The sequence below is a fragment of the Palaemon carinicauda genome, chromosome 26 (genome assembly GCF_036898095.1).
Source record: "Palaemon carinicauda isolate YSFRI2023 chromosome 26, ASM3689809v2, whole genome shotgun sequence".
NCBI classification, from domain to species: domain Eukaryota; kingdom Metazoa; phylum Arthropoda; class Malacostraca; order Decapoda; family Palaemonidae; genus Palaemon; species Palaemon carinicauda.
The window spans coordinates 87,846,178-87,862,184 of record NC_090750.1 but is presented as its reverse complement, the minus strand read 5'-3'; the positions used below and the strand labels follow the sequence as shown (position 1 = coordinate 87,862,184).

Here is a 16,007-nt window from a genome sequence, read left to right as displayed (position 1 = left end):
AGTCCTCCAGGGGAGGAGGTAAAAATCCTAGAGGGAACGGCCGAGGCCGTAAACGCTAGGATTGGCAGTCCTCCTGCATGTCCACCAGTGGGGGATGCCTACAAAGTTGCGCGACAAGGTGGCAGCAACTCGGGGCAGATACCTGGACGATTTCCGTAATTGGTCAGGGTTATCGCGTCCCGTTCATCTCATGTCTACCTCCCCTGACAGCGAATCCAGTGTCATTGAGCTCCCTTACCATGGGATCGGTAAAGGGACAGGCCCTCCGGGCAGAAGTCCAGACCATGTTGAATAAGGACGCTCTCCAAGAGGTTGTGGACGGGTCCCCAGGCTTCTACAGTCTACTCTTTCTTGTGAGAAAGGCGTCTGGAGGCTGGAGACCAGTCATAGACCTCTCGACACTGAACGGGTTTGTCAAACAGACTCCGTTCAGTATGGAGACGGCAGACACGGTCAGGCTTGCAGTGAGACCACAAGACTTCATGTGCACACTGGACCTGAAGGACGCGTACTTCCAGATCCCAGTCCACCCGTCTTCAAGGAAGTACAGTGATACCTCTGGATACGAAAGTTTCTGCTTACGAAAAATTCAGGATACGAAAAGCGATTCGAAGATTTTTATGCCCCAGTATACGAATAAAATTTCAGGATACGAAAATCTTACGAGATCCCAACTCTTCGCCGAGAGTAATTTTAAAAAGCGCGCGCCGCCAGTCTTTGAACTTGGTTAGACTCACTTACAGCCTCCCGCTCACCCATTGGTTATCTCCCTACTCAGATGCTAGCTGACGCCATAAGATCCTGCTTTCCTATTGGTCGGCAACTATCCCAGCTTGCTTACGCACGGGCGTTTATCTCTCTCTCTCTCTTTTCGTTCCGACCGCGGTATCGTTAACAGACATAGTGTGCTTTCGCTTGTTTGACGTAGAGTTAATATACAGTACATTCGTACGCCACGTGTTATCGTTATTAAACATTCGTTACTGTGCACTGTACTGTGTTAGTGTTTACTATACATAGTACTGTATATAACGTATGTAGTGTATTATATTACGTATTACTGTAGCCATGGGTCCCAAGAATGTTGCCGAAGGAAAGAAGAAGAAGACGATGCTCTCGATGGAGACGAAACTTCAAATCGTAAAAAGTACGAGTCTGGCATGCGTTTAAGTGCGATCGCCAAGGAGTATGGCCGGAATCCATCTACAATAGGCACCATCCTGAAGCAGAAGGCGGCCATCAAAGCAGCGGCACCTTCTAAGGGCGTCACTATTTTCTCCAACAAGAGAACCCACGTGCATGACGAGATGGAGAGGCTGCTTCTTGTGTGGATCAAAGACAAAGAGATCTCAGGAGACACCATCACTGAGACTACAATTTGCCAGAAGGCCTCCGCCATTTTCGGTGATATTGTGCATTCTCAGGCCGAAGAAGGGGCAGGAGAAGGAACATCCCAGCAGGAACCCCCAGAGTTCAAGGCTTCTCGGGGGTGGTTCGAGAAATTCAAGAAAAGGACTGGCATTCATTCAGTGGTACGGCATGGAGAGCCAGCCAGCTCAGACACGAAGGCCGCCGAAGCCTTTGTTAAAACGTTCGACGAGTTGACTCTGCAGGAAGGCTACAGTTCGCAGCAAGTTTTCAATTGCGACGAAACAGGGCTTTTCTGGAAGAAAATGCCTCGTCGGACGTTCATCACGGCGGAGGAGAAGAGGCTACCCGGACATAAGCCTATGAAGGACAGGCTTAACCTTGCTTTTTGTGCAAACGCCAGTGGGGACTGCAAGATAAAGCCCCTGCTGGTGTACCATTCAGAAAATTCCCGAGCCTTCAAAGCCCACAAAGTCATCAAGGAGAACCTTCCTTTGATGTGGAGGGCGAATGCTAAAGCCTGGGTAACGAGGCAACTTTTCATTGATTGGGTGAATGTCTGCTTCGGTCCGACTGTCCGAAAATATTTGGAAGAAAAGCGCCTCCCTATGAAATGTATGCTGGTGTTGGACAATGCTCCAGCTCACCCTCCTGGCCTCGAGGAATATCTTCTGGCCGAGTATTCCTTCATAAAGGTCCTATATCTACCGCCTAACACCACCCCTCTCCTCCAGCCCATGGACCAGCAAGTTATTTCAAATTTTAAAAAATTGTACACGAAGCATCTCTTCCAGAGATGTTTCCAAGTCACAGAGAGTACAAACCTCACTCTGCGTGAATTCTGGAAAGATCACTTTAATATCGTGATATGCCTCAAACTCATCGATCTCGCTTGGCAGGAAGTTTCTAGGCGTACCCTGAACTCATCTTGGAGGAAGCTGTGGCCTGATGCTGTCTCTGCACGAGACTTCAAGGGGTTCGGGAAGCCTGGAGGCGAAGCCGAGATCGTTGACGATCCTGAAACCATTCAGCAGTCTGAGGTGGCTGATATCGTACATCTTGGTACGTCCATGAGGCTGGAAGTTAGCGCCAAGGATATAGATGAACTTATCGAGGAGCACCACGAGGAGTTGATGACGGACGACCTGAAGGAGTTGGAGACGATGCAAATGAGTGTTGTTCAAGAGCAGTTCTCTAGCGGTGATGAGGAGGATGTTACACCTTTGAAAATGGCAGACATTAAGGAAATTCTCACATGTTTCCATAAAATGGCAGACTACGTCGAAAAGGAACATCCAGAAAAAGTTTATACCAACCATGCGCTTCAACACTGCAATGACGTTTGCCTAACGCATTTTAGAAATGTGTTGAAAAGTAGGCAGAAACAAGCTTCAATGGATAGTTTCTTATTAAAGAGGCCAGCGGTATTAGTAGGCCAAGACGAAGGTGAAAGTGAAGAAAAGCAACAGAAAAGAGGAAGTGATGAAGAATTAGAAGGTGAAAGTAAAGAAAAGAAACAGAAAAAAGTAAGTGATGAAGAAGTAGAAGAAATTTAGAAAATATGAAAAACGTAGTTATAAAAAAGCAAAAAAAAAAATCCAATTTTAAGTTTTATGTTACCGTTAAGTGTTAAAGTAATTTTTTCTTTCATTTTATAGTTTTCCATACGTAATGTTAAGTGTTAATTATTTCTGCCATTTTTTTATTTCGTAAAGTTTAAGTGTTAACGTGTTAAGTGTGTAAATTACTGTACGTAGTCTGTCACTTGTTACGTTTTCTGCCTTATGCCATCCTCCTCTGCCGCGACTTCGCTATCAGACATCGTCTCAATCAAAAGGTAAGTTTCAACTTTTTTGTTACACTAATTAACTGTAACCTTTTTTTCAGGGTATCAATCCTTAATTTAGGTGTACGTACAGGTAACAATACACCTTCACTGATCCAAATGCTTTACATACAGTACCGTAACTTTTATACAGTAGTAAAGAAAACGGACCGTTTTCTTAGGGCTTGGAGGGGATAACTAGGCTATAACTACATTATTGAATAATCTCATAGTGGTTTCTGAACAGTTGGGTTAATTATTGAATGATAGAAATGGCTGTATTGCATGTTTATTACTACAGTTTAACATGTTTATGAAAGAAAAGGTGTCTTTTCGTAAGGCTTGGAACGTATTAGGCTATTTACATGTAAAACGGGACTCAGGATACGAAACCGTATCCTGAACGGATTACTTTCGTATCCTGAGGCATCACTATACACTATACTTAAGATTTTGCCTAGACGACAAGATCTACCAGTTCAAGGTGCTGTGCTTTGGTCTCTCCACAGCACCCCAAGTGTTCACCAAGGTGATCACCCTGATTTCATCATGGGCTCACAGGATCGGCATCCGTCTCCTCTGTTATCTGGACGACTGGCTGATCCTAGCAGACTCGAAGGCAACCCTTCTTCGCTACCGAGACAAGCTTCTCGAACTTTGCCAAGATCTAGGGATCATGGTAAATCTCGAGAAGTCCTCTCTGCAGCCCTCTCAGAGACTGGTATACCTAGGCATGGTCATAGACACCAATCTCCACAAAGCCTTCCCATCAGACGACAGGATAGCAAGGCTGAGGAAGGTCGCGAGACCTTTCCTCACACGAGAAGAACTTCCAGCCCAAACGTGGTTACGTCTCCTCGGCCATCTCTCCTCCCTGGCCCGTCTGGTTCCCAACAGTCGCCTCAGAATGAGATCTCTCCAGTGGCGACTCAAGTCGCGATGGAATCAAGGACACGATTCCCCGGACACCCTGATCCCTATGGGACAACCGGAACAGACGGATCTCCAGTGGTGGGTGGCAGACGAGAACCTACGAAAGGGAGTGGATCTTCTCGTCCTCCCCCCGGACTTGATGTTGTTTTCGGACGCATCAAAGAAAGGGTGGGGGGCCCACGTTCTGAACCACAGGACCTTAGGCCTGTGGTCAGAATCAGAAAAGTACCTTCACATAAACCTGCTAGAAATGAAGGCCATGTTCCTGGCACTTCAGAAGTTCCACCAAGTCCTGGCGGGCCACTCTGTGGTAGTGATGAGCGACAACACCACAGTAGTGGCTTATATCAACAAGCAGGGAGGTACCTTTTCAGAACAGCTATCCCATCTTGCAGTAGAGATACTGAGATGGTCCGAAGTCCACTCGATCACACTAGCAGCTCGCTTCATTTCGGGCAAAAGGAATGTGCTCGCCGACAGTCTGAGCAGAGCGACACAGATAGTGAGTACCTAGTGGTGTTTGGATCCTCAAGTAGCCAACAAAGTCCTGACTTTGTGGGGTTCCCCGACTGTGGACCTGTTCGCTACAGCGCTGAACTACAAGCTCCCGCTGTACTGCTCCCTAGTCCCGGATCCCAAGGCTCTCTGGCAAGATGCCTTCCAACAACGGTGTGACAACATCGATGTGTACGCCTTTCCCCCGTTCTGTCTGATGAGGAGAGTACTCAACAAGACCAGAATATCGGTCAACCTTTCAATGACCCTCATAGCTCCGCTATGGCATCACGCAGAATGGTTCCCGGACCTTCTGCAACTCCTTACGGAGCCTCCAAGGGAACTCCCTCCACGTCACGAGCTACTCAAACAACCACATGCCTACACCTTCCACAAAGCCGTAGCTTCGCTTCGACTTCACGCCTGGAGACTGTCCAGTATCTTCTCAAAAAGAGAGGATTTTCACAACGAGTTGCGAACAGAATGTCTGGACACCTGCGCAAGTCATCCGCAGGGGTCTACCAGGCGAAGTGGCGAGTTTTCTGTGGTTGTTGTCGTGTATTTGCGGGAGGAAATGCGCCTTTCAGTCTCGGCAGTGAAAGGCTATCGCTCAGCCTTAAGTCTTGCCTTCAGGCTCAAAGGAATGGACATTTCTTCTTCGCTGGAACTTTCTCTTCTCATACGAAGCTATGAACTTACCTGCCCTCAGTCGGAAGTGAGACCCCCTCCTTGGAACGTGGTTCGAGTTCTCAGGTCTCTAAAGAGACCTCCCTACGAACCACTACGCCAGGCTTCAGATCGCCACCTTACTTGGAAGACGGTGTTCTTGCTAGCTTTGGCCTCGGCCAAGCGAGTCAGCGAACTACATGGTCTTTCATACGACATCGCCCATTCAAGGGGATGGGGGGAGGTAACGTTCAGCTTCGTCCCTGAGTTTGTTGCCAAGACTCAGAACCCGGGAGTGCCGGACCCTCGGTTCGACTCTTTCCAGGTTTCGAGTCTCCGTTCTGTAACAGATGACCCAGACCATCTCCTACTTTGCCCAGTAAGGAGTCTGAGGTTGTATCTTAAGAGAACAGCTGCAGTTCGTCCCCAGGTTCAAGCCTTGTTCGTGAGCACTGGGAAAACGAAGAGAAGGGTCACCAGGAATACCATCTCAGCCTGGATTCGCAAGGTAATACACCTGGCCTTGAATCCTGACCCTTCTCCATCACGTCGCCCTAGAGCGCATGATGTCAGGGGCATAGCTACGTCCCTGGCCTTCAAGAAGAATTATTCAGTGACACAGGTCCTGCAAGCTGGGGTGTGGAAGCGTCAGACCACCTTCACAGCCCACTACCTGCAAGACGTGACCCACAGGAGGCTCGATACGTTTTCTATCGGCCCTGTGGTGGCTGCACAACAGCTGGTCTAAACCTCAAGCTCCTTAATGGACAAGTAGCAGAAGGTTGAGGGCATTGTTACCCGGTTTTAGTCTGCATGAATGAAAAGGTATGCCTGGCCTTTATTCTTTTCTTCATCCTCTCCTCCCTTGGAGAAAGCAGCATCCTGGGTTCTCTGCACAGCTGACCTCAAACCACTGCAGGTAAACCATGCTTCCTTGTGTTCCTAATATTAAGTGTAATACTGTCATGTCCCCATACCCTGACGAGGTGGTACTGGGAGAGTCCTAGCCTAGATTTCCATCTGAGGAACTCCAGGTCAACTTCCTAGGACGAGTCACTTTTCACCTTCGCACACACCTTACGTAGGCCGCAGCAGTTTCACAGCTGCTAGCGAGGAGCAGGGACTCTCTATTGTCTGAGTACGTACAAACTCGAGTATGGATTCCAAGGGCAAGCCATAGCCAGTATGACAGGGACTTACCACCCTTCCTAAGGGTTAAGTCACCCTATGTAAATAGCGTGTATTGTATTTCAGTTACGGAACAATTAACAAATTCGTAGATAATTTGTATTTTTCCTAACTATACAAACCTTAGCTATTTACACATATTTGCCTGCCAGCCCTGTCCCCCGGGATAAGTCCTACCTCTAAGCAAAGTGAAGCACTCACTGTGTGTGTGAGGGGGGAGGGGTAGCAAGCTACCCCTCCCTACCCCCCCGCTAACTAGCGGTGGGGTAGTAAACCCTCGTTAAAATTCTTATGGCTCGTCATTCAGCTACGCCGAAGTAATTACCATATATAAATAGCTAAAGTTTGTATAGTTAGGAAAAATACAAATTATCTACGAATTTGTCATGTTTTTATTAATTCAATAGTTAAAGAAATAGATTTGTTCTTATGCATATACAAACTTTTCGGGTAATGAAATAGGAATATATTTTCAGTGGTGCTGGAAGGGCCATTGATTTGTTAATAAGGTAGTTGGTCAACAATAGGTGGCATGAGGGAGAAGCCCTGGGTGATATATCTTTGGCTGGAATAAGTACAGAAATGCAATTGCACTGCTTCCGTGACTGTTGGATCTTTTCCTACGTTCATTTGTGCTAAGTATTATTTTGTTCCTTCTCGGATACAAAAAATCGGCCTTTATATAGGGAGCATGTATCCGCACAAAAGTTGGATGGCCGTTGAATTGTTTATTGAGCAGTTAGAGACAGGTGGGATCGAGGGCAAGGATCCCCGCCCCCTTACCTGTCAAAGAAGTGTTTTAATTCTTTCATTCTACCTTGTTTTGAGTATTGTTCTCCTGTCTGGTCTTCAGCTGCTGATTCTCATCTTAATTTGTTGGACAGAAACTTACGGTCTATTAAATTTCTTATTCCTGATCTAGATATTAATCTCTGGCACCGTCGTTCAATTAGTTCATTATGCATGTTGCATAAGATTTTTCATAACTCTGACCATCCTTTACATTCAGATCTCCCTGGACAATTCTATCCTGTTCGTAATACTAGGCAGGCAGTTAATTCTAATAGGCAGGCCTTCTCCATCACGAGGCTCAATACTACGCAGTACTCTAGAAGTTTTATTCCAGCTGTTACCAAGTTGTGGAATGATCTTCCTAATCGGGTGGTTGAATCAGTAGAACTTCAAAAGTTCAAAGTTGGAGCAAATGCTTTTTTGTTGAGCAGGCGGACATGAGTCTTTTTATAGTTTATTTATGACATGTTTGTTTTTTATGTTAATAGTTTATATATGACATGTCTGTTTTGACGTTGTTACTTATTTTAGAATAATTTATTGTTAATTTGTTCTCTTCATTTATTTATTTCCTTATTTCCTTTCCTCACTGGGCTATTTTTCCCTGTTGGAGCCCCTGGGCTTATAGCATCTTGCTTTTCTAACTAGGGTTGTAGCTTGGATAGTAATAATAATAATAATAATAATAATAATAAAGTGTCTTCAGTTATGTTTTCGGTCGCATCGAGTATGGATGTACCAGTGTGTCTCAAGTAAACTTTTCACTTTTGTTTTCTTTCAGGAAGTGAATACTGTACTGGCTGTTTATTGTTAGTGTGAGGCAAAACACTCATTTGTTGGAGGAAGGACTTTACATTCAGTGTTTTTTGTCAAACCGGCTGTAAATTCCCTTTCTGTGCTCTTTCTAAGGGCATGTTTGTTTTCCATCATTCTTGTGGCTTCCTTGTGGTAACAGATGTATACTTTGAGGGGGAGGAAGAGAGCTTTGCTTCTTACATCCACTTATCAGGTGCATTTGCTTTTGCAGCTCCTGCTCTTACTCCCCTGTCTCATACTCCGGGGAGTGTGCATCTGGAGCGATGAGCCCAGTCATTCAGATCTTTCACAGTGTGGGCAGAATCTTCTCAGCCATCATTCCTCAATGACGAAGCTCGTGCCTCAAATAAGCCCCTTCACCAGGGATCTCTTGAATTACTGGATTGCCATCCCTCTTCATAGGAGTTGAATGATTCTCCTGTTGGCTAATGAGTAACCCTCATAGGAGAGTCCCACTCAACTTTCCTCTTCCTGATGCACACCTGTGCTCAGATACATTGAAGAGATGGAGGGGCACACTCCTGAATGACAGTATCATTTCAGCAGTGTCGGCATGAGAAGAAGCATCTACTATTTGATGTCCTTGGGCTAGCAGCCTTTATTGCACTGCAAGGTTTCCAAGATCATTGAGGAGACATCTGGTGGATTGTTGCAACAACACGACCATATTGGCTTACATCTAGCTCTATGAGCAGACAAAATATATACATTTTAGGACAACATTCTTTGCTGGGGAGTTGTCAGCCAGTCACATTTGGGTGAGAGAAATGGGCTAACAGGCAACTTTAATTGCCAAGGGATGACTATCACTCAGGATTTAGCCAGGTCTGCAGACTGAATGGGTTAGACCTTTCTTTATCATAGGGACTGTCTATGCTCATGAGGAGCATTAAACAGTCTTGTCTATCCCTGGATCACAGGCCCTCAGAGTGGGATCATACCCGAGTTCACAAACCTCTTCTGCCTGCCCCTCGCACTAGCTTTTGAGACTGGTGTCAGCAAAGCAGGCTGTTGGGCTGCATGGCATTTTAAATGTCACAGATCATTCAGAGGGATGGAAGGAGGTCTCCTTTTCTTTTGATCCCAAGTTTGTAGCTAATACCCAGAACACAGCATTCCACATTACAAGGTTTGAGTCCTCTATCTCTTTTCTCCAAGATGCATCCAGTGTGAATTATGAACTCTTGTTTCTCTGTCTTATCAGTGCTCTTTGGCGTGTTACCTTGGTGTTTCACACTTGAGAAGCAGAGATTTTTTCTTGCACCAATAGAGCTAAGAGAAAGATCTAAGAACTCTATTTCGTTCTGGCTTTGTAAGACCATCAGACGTGCCTTTCCTTAAACCAACAATAGGATTTGAGGGCCATCTCAGGCAAGGCCTCACAAAGTCCACTCTAACTTCAATAAGATCCGGTTGGTGGCACAGGTTTTGAAGGAAGGAACCTGGAAATGCTAGGCAGCCTTCACCTCCCACTGCTTACAGGAGTATACACTACAGTACTTTGAAGTCTTTGGATACCTTTATCCTGGGTCAGGTGGTAGCTGTTCAACAGCTTGGTGTAGCCAGCCTAGTTTCCTCATGAGACAAAAAGTATCTCTAGAATAGCAGTTTTGACATAAACCTAGAATGAAAGATAGAATGACTGTTTTTGTACTCTTCCCCCTTTCTTGGGGCTGTAGCAATCATGACCATCATAATCTGGACTGGACGCTAGATGCAGGTAAACTTCATAACTGAGTAACTTTTCTTTACAGACAAGATTTGTTAAGAAGTATCAGCTTGGATGGATAGAATATATGCAGACCCATTTCTCTTATAGTTTACAAGGAATTAGTTTCTTTGACTGTTTACCAGGTTCACTTAGTATGGGCTAAACTTAATGCAAATGACATCCCCAAACTCTGACACTTCTCAGAAAGTTTAACCCGCTAGTTTTCGATTCATATGGACTTCTCCTCTTTAGGTTGAGCCTCATATTAAAGTATGATGGTTTGTATTCTATAAGGAACAAATAACAAATTATTAAAGTAATTTAAATTTTTTGTAAGTATACAGTCATCACTTTTAATTTACACCTCCTGCTTCAACCACCTCCTGATGTCAAAAGCGAGTGGCTAGCAGACTGTTGTGTAGCTGGGTTACATCCCCCCCCCATCCCCAGTAGCCATAACTACCTCATTAAAACTTTAACCGGCATTCCAGCTTAGCTAAAGTCACACTCTTATTAAAGAACTTGTGCTTGTATAGTTAAAAAAAAAATACAAATTGCTCTTGAAATTAGTGATTTTTACAAGTTCCCCCATTCTCAATGATTTGAGTAATGATAAACAAGTTTTGGGTGTTACTGTAATACAGGATGACACTGGTTGCTCTCTGTTGGCCTCGGAGGGAGTGGTTTACGGATCTTTGGTCTCTTTTGTCGGATTGCCTAAAAAGGTTAATTTGCAAGTCGAATCATCTCAGATGACCTCTCTCACAAGTGTCTCAGCTAAGCTCTCCACATACTTCAGCTAACTGTAAGGATACTGTCTACCATATCCATAGAAAAAAAGGGGTTCTCTAATTTCTCTACATAGTCTATTTTAGCTTTCATAAGACCATTACCATTAAATTGTGTCAGAGGCAATGGAATGTCTATTCTGATTGTTACAAATCCAGGAAAGGTTTGATCATTAGAACTAGTTTGTATAATATTGTTTCCTTTTTTATAAGAAGAAAGTCCATATTTTAGATATCAAGAATTATAGTTTAAGGCTTCATCCTATTGTGCAGCATATTTTATTGGATTTATTCTCGCTATGCTTTGCTATTGAAAAACCTCTAGTTAATAGTTCAGGTCATTGGAATTAGGTGTGGTATTACATTATAGTACTGTATTTAAAAAGTCCCTGGTTTGAGCAGTTTCAAGGCCTGGCTTTCAAGGACTTAACGACGTTTGACCAAAACTTTTTTTCTGTTAGGTTTGGCTTCAACTAAACATATTTGTGAATTGCAAGTGCTTTCCAAAAATGTAGACTTCACAATTGATTAATTGGTATCATCCCTGCCAAGTTTTAGGGTTAAGAATGATTTCAAGACGAGAAGTCTACCTCATTTTTTGCCACAATCCCTCATTATGGAATACAGTGAATAGTAATTAAAAGAAAAGGTTTCTTTGTCCAATTAACATTGATAAGGTTTATATAGACAGATAGCATTTGAAAGTTCTTAATTTATTTTGTAGGGTTAGCATATCTCCTAAAAGGTTATGTCCTCTCTTATTAGGGCATTAGTGACTACTGCTCACATCGAATTGGATTTAGGTTGGATGGGGGACTTGCAGGTTATGCTCCATGATATTGGTACTATTACTTTGCTTAATTTTTTTAATAATCTTTCTTATGAAAAAGTTTTAGCAGCTACTCATGGGCATACTAGATCAGTTTTTGTCAAACACTTTTTGAAGGAAGCCTGTTATTCTCACAAAGATTGCTGAGTTTTAAGTACTAAGGTAGCTGCACGCAATGTTCTGGTTTGAATAGATATTTTGGACCTGTACAGTAAATGGTATAGGATAATTTCCTGTCTATTATGGTGCCTTAAAGTTTGTATTTTTTTGTCTAGCCTCATGGCAATTATTTACATTATTTAGTTTCTCAACCTGAAATAATTTTGTATTACAAAAGGATGAGAGGAGGTCCTTCTATCTTTTGGTGAGAAATCCAGAAGCTACTAAGAAATTTAAGGCTAGAGTTGTCAGGTTGGTTTTGGTAGTTTTAGGTTAAATTACTTTTCTGTTTAATCTTTTCTCAATTCCCTAACTCCTTCAGAGGCCGGTGACTGTGTCACGGCTTTGAACCCCTGCCCATCTTTGGCCTCTGACTTTGTCATCTCTTCTAAGAGGAAGAACTTGAGAAGGGCTTGTCAGCTATAGTTGTAGGAAAGAGCTCCTTCAATACCACCTCTCCTGAGGGGGTTGGTGACTCCCGAGTGTCTCCTGACCTTATAGGGAGGGTGATAGGGCCCTGTGTTTTGAGCCAGGCTCATTTCCCCAACTGTCCCGGTAACCAAGTAGATACTGTTTACAGCTCTGTGTTTAGGCCCCCTAGGCTGACACACTGGGTCAGGTCCATGACACTATCATGGCATCGAGCCTTTGCCCCATTGGGCTTTGGTCAGGTCCCCGGCTACCCTAGTAACCAAGTAGGACTGGAAAATAGGTTTTAACAGAACCTATTAAGTGTGCCTTTGATATGGATCTTGACTGTTGGTATGTTTCATAACATCGCCCAATCTACTGAGACCATCTACACCCATTCCTGTGGTGTCTTGGTCTCTATCAGAATTCTCAAGTTTTTGGCTGGGTTGCATAATTCCACCATTTCTCTTGAAGAATTATTACAAAAAGCTATATTGTTAATAGCTTTAGCTTCAGGAGCAAGAGTTGTTGAATTGAACCGTCTTTCAGAGGGACCAGTAAGTCATGACAATTATTCCAGCTTATCTTCTAATGCCGACTTCTCATATCCTTTTCCTAGCAAAAAATAGCCTCGCCTCTTCAGAGACGGGATCTGCTGTATATTTCGGCTCTAGAATCGTGGGATAGCAACCTCTATCCCTTGTCGACTTTACAATTATACTTTCAAAGATCTTTGTCTTCAGAAGGTAGTTATTTTCAAAATACCCAGAGCAACAAGTTCCTTTTAACAAGATATCTTTATCTTATCTAGATAACCTCCTTGAATAAAAAAGTTGATCTTGTCTCCATCCCAAAAGCTCACGATGTGAGAAAAATTGCCTCTTCACTAGTGTTCTTTGCCAATATGCAATTTCAGGACATCCAAAGTTTTATGGGTTGGCTTGGGCATTAGGTGTTTTTAATAATTATAAACTACCTAAAACACATCCAAGCAGTACCAAATTCTTGCGTGGTACTTACACATTTGTGACCCATGCAGGGGTTGCCTGGAGGTAAGGACCAAATCAGCCAGATTCTTCAGAAGCAGAGTAATGAAATGCCGGGCAGCCAGTATTTTTCAGATATCGTTGTGAGGTAAGAATCAGACGTGTTAATTTTCTTCTCACTCTTGGGAACATTGTAGGTTGTGCAAATTTTGTGCTGGAATGGACACAAGTATACTGATTAATACTCTGGTACTAAGTCCTTGGAGACCACACAGCACTCAACCCCAATAAAGTAGTTTTGAGGAAGGAAAACTTATCTTTGGGAGGTGCTATATGGTCTCTAAAATCCTCCCTCCTTCCTACCCTTTTGCAGGAGAGTGAAGCATTGCCAGTTAATAAGTTAACTAACCTCACTCCCATTTTTTCAGGTCATGAAATGACAAACACGGAGGTAGCAGCTACGTCTGTAATCCAAGCCTGTTTTGGGCTCGATTACCGGTCTGGTGCAGTATCCCACTATGCGGTCACAGAGAACCTAAAATTGTCCTTCACTCCAGGGTATCAAATCCCTTTCACAGGCTGTCTGCCACCTTTGACCAGGACTGTGATGATCCAACCATTTTATTTGAAAGGCTCAATTCTAGATGACATATCCAAAATATGTTGGACAAAGGAGGCATGGAAGAAGTCTTAAACAATCTGCTAGACTTCCTCAGCAACCTATTTTTTTTTGGAAAAAAATAGGGAAATTGGAGACCTATCATAGACCTTTCCCGTTTGAATCTGTACAAATCTAAACCTGGGCTTTTGAGGTACCTAGACGACTGGCTCCTCCTTGCAGAATTCAGATATCTTCTGTCGAGGCACAGGGATCTACTACTAGATCTTTGGAAGGAGTTAAGGAACCAATTGAACCTGGAGAAGTCCAGCCTTGTCCCTCAACAATCCATCAGGTACCTAGGCTCAGTCCAAGCCAGAGCTTTTCCATCTGCCAACAGGCTTCTGAAATTCAGGGAAATAGCAGAAACCTTTTTGAAAGGGAAGCCATTTGCTGCACACTCTTGGCAGAATCTTCTGGGCCATTTCTCTTTGGAGGAACTCGTCCTCTTTGGGAGAATGCATCTTTGCTTGGTGCAGTGCACTCGGAAGAGCCAATGGTCGCAGACATCTAACCACCTTGCTGTCGGTGCCCCAGGAGGTTGTGACGAACCTCTTTGGTGGCTGAGAGAGGAGACCCTGTTAGTGAGACACCCCTTCAGGCTCCTCCCCAACATGTCCTTCTGTTCTTGGAGGCTTTCCACCAAGGGTGGGGTGTTCATCTACGAAGTGAGCAAATCTCAGGCCTATAGTCAGAAGAGGACATGGCCTTTCACATTAATTTCCTGGAGATGAAAGCAGTGCAACTGTATTCAGACCTGATGGAACTTGTCAGGGAAGTTCCGAGAGTGGTCAAATCTGCTACGACAACCACACATAAGAAAGTTTCACAACGCAGTGCATTCCCTGTCACTTCACGGCTGAAGACTATCCAGCATCTCCTCTAAAAGGAATGCTTTTCGAAACCAATTGAAACAACTTTTCGGATATCTCTGAAAGGCGTCTACAGCAGTCTACCAGGCCAAGTGGAAAATCTTCTGCAAAAACCACTTCTGTAGCACAAGACCTTAAAGCTTGGTGTATGAAAGAGACAAACCACTTTTACAGACCATCACCTAAGAGATTGTATGCACAGGTTTCTGGACATTTTCTCTTTACTACAAATAATCTAATTTTACATTCTTAAGGAACATGTAAAGGCTTTTATCAAAATAATCAGTTTTTCTCTACATTATAAGGGTAGGTAATGGGTAACAAGGCAGATGGTGATCACAGATGGACTTGAAACCTACACTTGGAACTCACCTTAATGCAAGTAAGAATGTCTTATTTTTCAGTTATTATTGATGATATATTAAGAGATATTCTTTGCGACTCTTAATGTTCTTATAGCTTCACCCTTGGCAAGAAACAGATCCTCTTGGATTGCCTGTTTACGCGCTGGCTACACATTTAAAATTTTATCCATTTTTGAGCTTTTGCTATTACTGTACTTAAGGTAATCATATTTGAGAGGAAGGGCATACCTCCTAACAGACTTCCTCCCACCTAGGGAAGACACTGTTATAAATAACTCGGAAGTTTGCATCTGCGTAGGAGTAAATTACAAATTTCAAAAACTATTTCTATTTTCCTAGCTATTCAAAACTTGCATTTATCAAAGATTCCGCCTCAACCGCCCCACTTTCACCAGAAATGTGTAAAAAGCATCATGAGAAGGTGCCCTGCATGTGGTTGCTTAGCAACTGAAATGTGATGCAATCAAACCCCTTTTCCTTTGATTATCTGGTTGTACATAAATTGAGTTAACCATATAAATGACTCTGGTTTGTAGAGATAGGAAAAATAAAATATTTTGTAAATTTCGTAGTTTTTAAGAGAAAAACTTTTTGACCCAAAGGTATATTAAGGCCCATATGGCTGTGCTCATTTGATATTGGCCAGAAGGAAAAAAAATATACTGTAATCAACATTTATTGGTAAAAAAATTATCTAATACTTGTACATTATTTTTCATTATACAGGAAAAACATTCACTCTTGAAATGCCTTGGACAAGGATCATAAGTTGTCTAAACGTTTACTCATCATTTACATACCTCTACAGGCTTAAATAAAATATGGAAATCAGGATGTGGACAATGATGCTTGTGAAAATATTGATTTTCAATGGACTTGCTTACACATCAATTTACATAAAGGTAATACATAAAGGTAAAGCCAAATTTATCACATTTTGCACCAAATCCAATTTTACATAAGGGAAAAAGCAAAATAATTACTTTCTACAAGCCTTAATATTTTGACTCTAGTTAAACTACAATTTCTACATTCAAGGTAAAACATTGCTTATTATGGTATATGATGAGTTTATTAGTTTGTAAACTTTCCAAATTTATGCCATTATAAATATTTCTCAAATACAGCAAACTGATACAGTATCT

At 43.0% G+C, this 16,007-nt stretch overlaps 1 protein-coding gene across 1 annotated transcript in view; it reads left to right on the top strand.

The window, feature by feature from the left end:
• Positions 1–15,726, top strand: part of Mfap1 (Microfibril-associated protein 1) — a 66,586-nt gene extending 50,860 nt beyond the window's left edge. The window contains exon 9 of the mRNA XM_068349924.1: positions 15,589–15,726. The gene's annotated coding sequence lies outside the window, so the exon portion shown is untranslated. The remainder of the gene's footprint in view (positions 1–15,588) is intronic.
• The last annotated feature ends 281 nt before the right edge of the window (positions 15,727–16,007 follow it).